Consider the following 10,892-nt stretch of genomic DNA (forward strand, 5'->3'; position numbering starts at 1 on the left):
ACTTTATGGACATTATGTAAAACTGGATACTAATGAAATGGTAAGAGTAGTGAGCTAGAATGCTATTCCAAACATGAGCTGAAAGTGTCAGATTATCAATTAATTCTTAAAAGTACAAAATCAAATATTCCCTGTGGTGTTTCAGTTAACACAAGCTCATTATAAAAGATTGAGTAAATGCTGATTATAATAGTCTTAGATGGAGTTTCCCAGGTATTTCCAGCATTGCTGGTGAGAGTGGAAACACTTTTATTCGACCGGACGGCAGAAACAGTGATGAGGGTGAATCTTTACTGAAGCTCTGACGCGGAGCACAGCCTTGATCCTGGAGGATTTCTGGATTCATCATGTACTTTTACCACCATCTGGTGGAAGCAGGAGATATGTCTCCACATCAGCAGTTTTCTACATCACACGCAGACCTGCAGTGAACAACTGGATTCTGCCATTTAAGAGAAGACGAAGAAAATCATGCTTTTGTAAATCATAATTTAAAAAAAAGCATTGACATTATGACTTATAAGTAGAAAATCTGACATAAAAAGCCAAAATGATGACATACTGTCATATTTAATAGACAAAGAGTTTAAATTATGAAATTATAAGTAGATATATGATATAAAAAGTTATAATTCTGACAAAAATCATACTATGTCAACATTATGACTTAAAAGTAGAAATTCTGATATAAAAAGTCAAGATTCAGACGTAAAAAGTCATTATGTTGATAAAGAAAGCCTTAATAATGACAAGTACAAATTATAACATTCATAATTTCGACTATTTCATAATTTTTTAACTTTCATAATTATGGCTTAGTATGCAAATTTTGACTTATGTCATTATGACTTTTTATATCATAATTATGTCAAAAAGTCCAAATGATGACACTCATATTTAAGAGATAAGTCGAAATTATGGCATGCTAAGTCGACATTGACTTAAGTCAAAATTTCTACTCAAGTCATAATTATGATATAAAAAGTCAAAATTATGATACAAAAATTCCAAATTATGAAATGAAGTCAAAATAATGACTGTCATGAGATGAAAATTAAATATATGACTTAAAGGGTCATAATTAGGACAAACAAATCTAAATTGACAACGTCGACATTATGACAGTAGAAAATCTGACATTAAAAGTCAAAATTATGTAATTCAATATAGATGAAAAATCTAAATTATTAGTCATAATTATGAGATGAAAAGTAGATATATGATTTGTCATAATAATGACTTGTAAATCATGTTGACATTATAACAGTCAAAATTATACCAGTCATAATTTGACTCATAATTTTTTAACTTTCATAATTATGGCTTGGCATGTCTATTTTGACTTAAGTCATTATGACTTTTTATATCACAATTATGACAAAAAGTCAAAATGATAACATTTAAGAAATAGAAGTCGACAATGACTTAAAAAGTAAAAATTATGACAAGTCGAAATTCTGACTTAAAAAGTCACATTATGATATAAAAAGTCTAAATTATGACAGTTAAAATTATGGCGAAAAATCAATTCTAACTTAAAAATGTGAAATGATGGGTTTCACAGACGAGGCTTAATCTAGTCTCAGACTATAACGCACGTCTGATCAGTTTCATCTGAAAGCATGTCAGTGCCACTGATTCATGTTTTAAAGCTCGTTTATAAAAGCTGCTTAAATGACTGAACGAAGGCCTAATCCTGACTTCATCTAAACCCAGTCTGTGAAACCAGGCCTGTACGCTATAATTATGACTTTTAATTAGATTTGCCAAGGCATGACTTTTTTCTTATGAGACATAAATGGTCTGAAAGGCCGATTTGGGGCATTAAAACTTTGTACTTGCTGTTCTGCAGATAAAAGGCAATATTACCGAACACCAAACATCTCTTCATGAGTTTAATCCTCTACATTTTCAGATGAATGTCTTTTCTTGATCTTACGTGATTGCATTCAATAAAACCACTCATTTCTTACTAGTTGTTGTGAATTATTCTGGAAGACAAACACAAATGCATATCAGATATATTAGCAAGTGTGCTTAATGTGCATAATGTGATCTTTGAGATGACCTTTAAAAAGCAGCAGTGATCTCAGATGTGTGTGTAAGTGTGAAGCAGGTGTTTATGGTCTGTCATCTTCTCGGGCGTGAGAATAAAAAACCCCAGTGACCACAGAGCATCTTTAGCATGTGAGCATCTGTGCCCACACACATCAGACCTGCACTGTACCTTACTTTCATATTCTTCAGAAGCCTTGCGAGCGTGTTCAACACAACCACAAACACACACCCTCATCTCATGCTGCATTAGTAATGTGTGTGTGTCCCAATGCAGCAGCATCTCGGCCTCCTTAATATACATGTGCAAAAAAAGCGTTTTTTTTCTTTTCTTTTTAACACGTTGGAAGCTCGTTTCCGCCACAGAATAAAACAATTTAAAACATAATTGCGACTTTATATCACGCAATTCTGACTTTATATCACGCAATTCTGACTTTATATCACGCAATTCTGACTTTATATCACGCAATTCTGACTTTATATCACGCAATTCTGACTTTATATCACGCAATTCTGACTTTATATCACGCAATTCTGACTTTATATCACGCAATTCTGACTTTATATCACGCAATTCTGACTTTATATCACGCAATTCTGACTTTATATCACGCAATTCTGACTTTATATCACGCAATTCTGACTTTATATCACGCAATTCTGACTTTATATCACGCAATTCTGACTTTATATCACACAATTCTGACTTTATATCTCGCAATTCTGACTTTATATCAAGCAATTCTGACTTTATATCAAGCAATTCTGACTTTATAACACGCAATTCTGACTTTATATCACGCAATTCTGACTTTATATCACGCAATTCTGACTTTATATCACGCAATTCTGACTTTATATCACGCAATTCTGACTTTATATCACACAATTCTGACTTTATATCACGCAATTCTGACTTTATATCACGCAATTCTGACTTTATATCACGCAATTCTGACTTTATATCACAATTCTGACTTTATATCACACAATTCTGACTTTATATCTCACAATTCTGACTTTATATCTCGCAATTCTGACTTTATATCACGCAATTCTGACTTTATATCTCACAATTCTGACTTAATATCTCACAATTCTGACTTTATATCTCACAATTCACACAAATTTGTACCTTTGTACCTTGAATTTGTATAAAATTGTACCTTTTATAAAGGGCATTTTTCCCCTAATTTTATTAAATGTATGCTCCATCTTTCCTTTCAAATTCTTAAATTTGATCAATATATTCAATTAAAATAATAAGACACTAGGCTGTTACCAATCAAATTAAATAATTTACATTGAAAAATTATAACTGTATTAAATTAGATAATACAAATATTTTTGAATATACAAATAAGGAATGTTGAAAAGAATGATACTTTATGAAACTAAACCGCCAGTAGGAGGCGACAGGCGACCGTCTTAATTAGCGAGTCATTGAGTCATTCATTCAAACGATTCGTTCAAACGGCTGATTTATTCAGAATGAGGCAGTTTATGAATGGGTAATTGAATCTTTGACTCAACCGATTCGTTCAAAACACTGAATCATTCAGTATTGCAACAAGTGTTGCTGTGAGATGCGCGATGGTTCTGCTGTGATCTTTGGAACTATTTTCGCTGCTGAAACAGAACAAAAACAGTCATTGCATCTAAAATGTAAGTGACTTAATTTTAACTATTTGTTTATTGAACTATTGTGAAATCAGTCTCGGTTTCAATCTTGATGGCATTCAGGAAAACGGCTCTCTGGTCGTGTGTGGCGTAGGCTATTGTTTCTTAACTATAATATGTTATAAATAACTGTGCGAGCCTCAACAGCGCAACATTGTTACCATCAGTACCAGTGGCAGAGCCAGGATTTTTTCATAGGGGTGGCCAGGCAAGGGCCAGCAACCAGTCTGTGGTGGCACAGAAATCTTAATTATTTTATCATAAAAAATAATTTGACTATAATGTATTGGACTGTTTTAGTGCCTACACAACTGAATAAAGTTAATTTGTACTTAATTGTAATTGAGATAGTAGTGAATTAGGAATCATGGAATACTGAGTGAATTTTATTTACTAAGCCATTTTTTATTATTACCCACCACCTCATGTTAAAATGAATTAAATAGTAATAAAAGGGCACACACTATAGCTAAAGTTCAACTTGCTCAGTTAGCTTGGTTCTGGTTCTCAAAATCTCTAATAGCTTGTTCTACAATAGCCGCTTTCCGACCAAGTAGTTCTAGGAACTGTCCACTTCTAAACAGTTCTATGAACTACTCTCACCCAAACTCGGTTTTGCTGTTTGCGTTCGCACTGGCCAAGTGGCCATAGGAACTGGTAGGAGGGGTAAGGGAGTGACGCAAGCATGGTGACTTTTATTTTGACGGCGCGACGGACCTTTATTTTGGCGGCGCTGAGAACGCCAGAGCAAACAATGCTCGCATTCTCTGTGTTTATTAGTTAGCAATCTGTCTAACAGTACTGTTTAATATCTTATTAGATAGAACTGTTATAGAAAGTAGACAGTATATGAAAAAAGGTTATTAGCCTATGCCGTGTGGTTGATGTCCAGTGTTGCTAGCTGGGCAGATAAACATAATCATGTTTGGCTTGGTCCCCTCAAAGTTGCGTTGGATTTTCTCTTAAGCATAAAGGTTTAGAGACCCATCTATCACTGTTTTCCATGTTTGTATAGTTTATTGAGTAAATATATAGGCTATAATCTGTGTGTTTACATTCTAGCTGTTTTAAAAATGGCGGGTGCTGGTGTTCCGCGTGCGTTCGGTCAATCAGCGTACACTAACGTCACGGATAGTTCCTATAGTGCTGGTTTAGACCCTACTCTGAAGTAGGACCCAAATTAGTTCCTACAAATGGAGTTCCTAGAACTAAAATCGTTCCTAGTTCCTGCGGTGCGAACACGCCGACATCCGGGTACTTTAGCCAATAGTTCTAGGAACTGTGAAAAGGTTCCTCCGGACGGAAAGCGGCTATTGTTGCATCTTCATGGATGAGATAACATGCAGATAATACTGTAGTCCAAATATTATTCAACCTTCAATACGTTTTATATAATCAATGAACTATTCAACCAATTCTGAGTTTGTCAAAAAAAATGTTTAACTTTCTAGTTGTCAAAATAAATAATTGCAACAGTTCTATCATACCTAAATTAAAAAGGAAAACAAAAGTTCTCTTTTGAATCCCCATGTGCAAGAATGTGAACAAGGCGGAAGTCAACAGCACATATGTAAAATGTTATGTTTTTCATAATGTAATGTTGCCAGAATGTAAAATTAAGTTATTTTATGGATTTAAAAATTATCCATTTTTGTTTGTCCTTTACAAATTAACGCAAAATGAATGCCTATCGTCTAGTACAAATGCACAGTGCTCACATTTATTTGGACATTAAAACATTTTTATATTGTGATCTCACATAGCAGAATATTTTAATCCAGACACATGTTGACATGTATAACAAATACATGCATGCAGTTTTGACAGCTTTAATCGCCTTTTTGATTCTTATGAGTTAATTGACGACAGAACTACGGCTACAGCACGCCGCGTTTGCGCGCATTTGCGCTGTCAGCCGTATGACAGGAAAGTTAGTTTTACTGACATTTGGCATGACAACATCTCATCTTACCGAAGATAGCCAACTGAATAAGGACAACGCGCTTTTCTCAGCATCTGACAGAAGTGTCACAAGCTTTCACACACATTTTCTAAAATAAAAGTAGCATCAGAAAAAAGGAGAATTACGTTTGTTGTTGACTGCACACTATTCGACTTCCTCAAAACGGTCTTGCAACCCACCAGTTGAGATTGACTCTATATTTACTATGTGCATATCACTGCCTGATGTTCTGCTGAAGCTCATTCGGCACTTGCACATTTCCGCACTCGTTTGACTGGCGCTGAGGTGAAGTTGGAGTGTGCGTCTGAAAAGTCACACGTTTTTTTGTGGTCTTAAAGAGACGAGAGATTTTTGTCAATAAAAAAAGAGACAGAAACAGCAGTTGTGGCCACACCCTAGCTCCGCCACTGGTCAGTACATTAGGTAGGCCTATATTATTATCAACTATAGGCTATCAATTGCCACTTACATTAAATGAAATAAAACAGAATCATCCTCACGTTTTCGGTGATTCCTTAGTTATTTTTTATTGTCGAGAGCCAGAGGCGGCACGAAATTTGACAGAGGCGGCCGCCTCATAATTCTCTATGCAGGAAAAACCCTGCTAACGCGTAAATGCGCTTAACTAGTGTAAATCAAGCAAGCTAGTATGCATAGGTCATGAAGTGTTGGCGAAATAACACATTAGGGGACTGGAGTGAATATGGAATTATTTCCAGAAAACTTCTTGCACAAAATAAATTCAAGCACCTGTCTCTATGTATGTTTATTTTCAAAAACTTTCCAGGGCCTTGAAAACATTTTTTCAGATTCACAAACTTTCAAGGATTTCAAGGACCCGTGGGAACCCTGTTAATATCACGCAATTCTGACTTTATATCACGCAATTCTGACTATATCTCGCAATTCTGACTATATCTCACAATTCTGACTTTATATCACGCAATTCTGACTATATCTCGCAATTCTGACTTTATATCTCACAATTCTGACTATATCTCACAATTCTGACTTTATATCACGCAATTCTGACTTTATATCACGCAATTCTGACTTTATATCACGCAATTCTGACTTTATATCACAATTCTGACTTTATATCTCACAATTCTGACTTTATATCTCACAGTTCTGACTTTATATCACGCAATTCTGACTTTATATCAAGCAATTCTGACTATATCTCACAATTCTGACTTTATATCAAGCAATTCTGACTATATCTCACAAATCTGACTTTATATCACGCAATTCTGACTTTATATCACGCAATTCTGACTTTATATCACGCAATTCTGACTTTATATCTCACAATTCTGACTTTATATCACGCAATTCTGACTTTATATCACGCAATTCTGACTTTATATCTCACAATTCTGACTTTATATCACGCAATTCTGACTTTATATCACGCAATTCTGACTTTATATCACAATTCTGACTTTATATCTCACAATTCTGACTTTATATCTCACAATTCTGACTTTATATCACGCAATTCTGACTTTATATCACGCAATTCTGACTTTATATCTCACAATTCTGACATTGTCACGCAATTCTGACTATATCTCACAATTCTGACTTTATATCTCACAATTCTGACTTTATATCTCACAATTCTGACTTTATATCACGCAATTCTGACTTTATATCACGCAATTCTGACTTTATATCACAATTCTGACTTTATATCTCACAATTCTGACTTTATATCTCACAATTCTGACTTTATATCACGCAATTCTGACTTTATATCACGCAATTCTGACTTTATATCTCACAATTCTGACATTGTCACGCAATTCTGACTTTATATCACGCAATTCTGACTTTATATCTCACAATTCTGACTATATCTCACAATTCTGACTTTATATCTCACAATTCTGACTTTATATCTCACAATTCTGACTTTATATCACGCAATTCTGACTTTATATCACGCAATTCTGACTTTATATCACAATTCTGACTTTATATCTCACAATTCTGACTTTATATCACGCAATTCTGACTTTATATCACGCAATTCTGACTTTATATCTCACAATTCTGACATTGTCACGCAATTCTGACTTTATATCACGCAATTCTGACTTTATATCTCACAATTCTGACTATATCTCACAATTCTGACTTTATATCTCACAATTCTGACTTTATATCACGCAATTCTGACTTTATATCACGCAATTCTGACTTTATATCACAATTCTGACTTTATATCTCACAATTCTGACTTTATATCTCACAATTCTGACTTTATATCTCACAATTCTGACTTTATATCACGCAATTCTGACTTTATATCACGCAATTCTGACTTTATATCTCCCAATTCTGACATTGTCACGCAATTCTGACTTTATATCACGCAATTCTGACTTTATATCTCACAATTCTGACTTTATATCACGCAATTCTGACTTTATATCAAGCAATTCTGACTATATCTCACAATTCTGACTTTAAATCACGCAATTCTGACTTTATATCACGCAATTCTGACTTTATATCACAATTCTGACTTTATATCTTACAATTCTGACTTTATATCTCACAGTTCTGACTTTATATCACGCAATTCTGACTTTATATCAAGCAATTCTGACTATATCTCACAATTCTGACTTTATATCAAGCAATTCTGACTATATCTCACAATTCTGACTTTATATCACGCAATTCTGACTTTATATCACGCAATTCTGACTTTATATCTCGCAATTCTGACTTTATATCACGCAATTCTGACTTTATATCACGCAATTCTGACTTTATATCAAGCAATTCTGACTATATCTCACAATTCTGACTTTATATCAAGCAATTCTGACTATATCTCACAATTCTGACTTTATATCACGCAATTCTGACTTTATATCTCACAATTCTGACTTTATATCACGCAATTCTGACTTTATATCACGCAATTCTGACTTTATATCTCACAATTCTGACATTGTCACGCAATTCTGACTTTATATCACGCAATTCTGACTTTATATCTCACAATTCTGACTATATCTCACAATTCTGACTTTATATCTCACAATTCTGACTTTATATCTCACAATTCTGACTTTATATCACGCAATTCTGACTTTATATCACGCAATTCTGACTTTATATCACAATTCTGACTTTATATCTCACAATTCTGACTTTATATCTCACAATTCTGACTTTATATCTCACAATTCTGACTTTATATCTCACAATTCTGACTTTATATCTCACAATTCTGACTTTATATCTCACAATTCTGACTTTATATCTCACAATTCTGACTTTATATCTCACAATTCTGACTTTATATCTCACAATTCTGACTTTATATCACGCAATTCTGACTTTATATCACGCAATTTCTGAGATAAAAATATATATATATTTTTTTTAAAAACGCACAATTGTGTGAAAAAAAAATTACCTTTTTTATTTTTATTCTGTGGCGGAATTAAGCTTCCATATGTTTTTTTTTTTTTCCATTAAGATTTTTACTCTTTTGTAAGTAAAAGTTCCTTTTTTATATTAACATTATTAAAATATTAACAAAAACTATAATAGTATATCAGTTATGCCAAAATAAAAGTTATGCATCAAACCTGATAAGCTCATATTTCCCCTTTCAACTCTTTCCCTGCCAGCCACCAGCGCTTTTGATCATTTTCACAAAAGTTTCATGGCTCCCAGAATATTATTTTTGTATCTGAACATGCAATATATCATAATTAAGAACAGACCCTCTGTTAAAGGAGCTGTATGTAAGAAATGTATTTCAATTAATCAGAAAATGGCCCTGATATGTCACTAGACATTAAGAAATCATGTTCATTTCAAATACTTATATCACTGACAACAGTAGTACGGCCAGGATATTGTCATTTAAAAAGTGAAGTTGCAGCCCTCAACTGATGTTGATGTTGTCATGTTGTGTTTTGGCCTGAAGCCCCACCCTCCACCTATCTACCAATCACGAAGTCAGTAGTGTTTCGGCATCCGGGTTGCCAGCTCTGCTCTAGTTTCCACAGCTGCAGCTACAAACGTTCCTGCTGGATCCTGCAGCCTATCTGGCAACCTCGAGTCAGGGGGGAGGGGGAGGGGATACACCGCTCTACAGTAATTTGAAAGTGATTGCAGTACCAGTTTTGGCCACAATCTTACATACGGCTCCTTTAATAAACAACCCTGTCTTATTCTGGCTTTGCATTATTTTTTGATCAACACTTGAATGTGGGCAAGTTTCATAAAAATGCAACATTGCTGGAAATTCTGTCAATGGCAGGACAGTTAAAAATATCCCAATAATGCTATTTTCTATATATTGTTATTTAGCCCATATGTAAATAAAATTTGGGAATATTATCAATAAACCCGTTCTTTTCAGGAAGTGAAGCCTTTCAAGGTTTCTTTATTCACTATGTTTATCAGCCTTATTATACCATAATTATCAAATTATTGAAAGAGGGTTTTTGCACAAATATCAGCATTATTCATTAATCAAATGATCAAATTGCACTGTAAAACTGACAAGCGTTCGCTTTATGAAGGAATAGATTCTGTCCAAACTATTTAAATGTGTTTAGCTTAAGATAAACAGAGAGAGTTTGATGTATGAACGGCTTCATCTCCACATGTGCTGTGATCGCCAGTAAAGGCCCGATCCAGAACTATATTAGCATCACACCGGCGGTCCACAATACCGCTCAGTTTATTCTGCAGTTTTGTCGCCTGTCACTTTAAACGCTCGAGCTCTGAAAGCAGGATGGATTCTGATTGGCTGTCTACAACAAATCGTTCTGAAAGTGATTCCAACGGTATTGTTCCTGTGTTGTATTTAAACGTTTTTCATGCCTTAAAATATCTTGACTGTAACTCGACACCCTTGCCTCATTTAATATACGCGGTGCTATGAATATGCAAATGAGCCCCGCCTCCACTCACTCAGCTCAGAGATCCACTGGTTGACGATCACACGTTGATCTGATTGGTTACAAGGTAGTTTGTGACGTCAGAAACACCAGCGATTTCAAAGCGTGTTTTTGAGACTGTCTTTGGTTCACTGCAGTTTTAAGGAGGAAATACTCAGCAATGGAGTCGACTTATGAATTTACACATGGTTTGTCTTAAAGCATATTAAAAACACCACATAGACACATAAACAACATTAAAAGCTGGATTT

The sequence above is a fragment of the Abramis brama genome (genome assembly GCF_963993115.1).
Source record: "Abramis brama genome assembly, chromosome: 21".
NCBI classification, from domain to species: Eukaryota; Metazoa; Chordata; class Actinopteri; order Cypriniformes; family Leuciscidae; genus Abramis; species Abramis brama.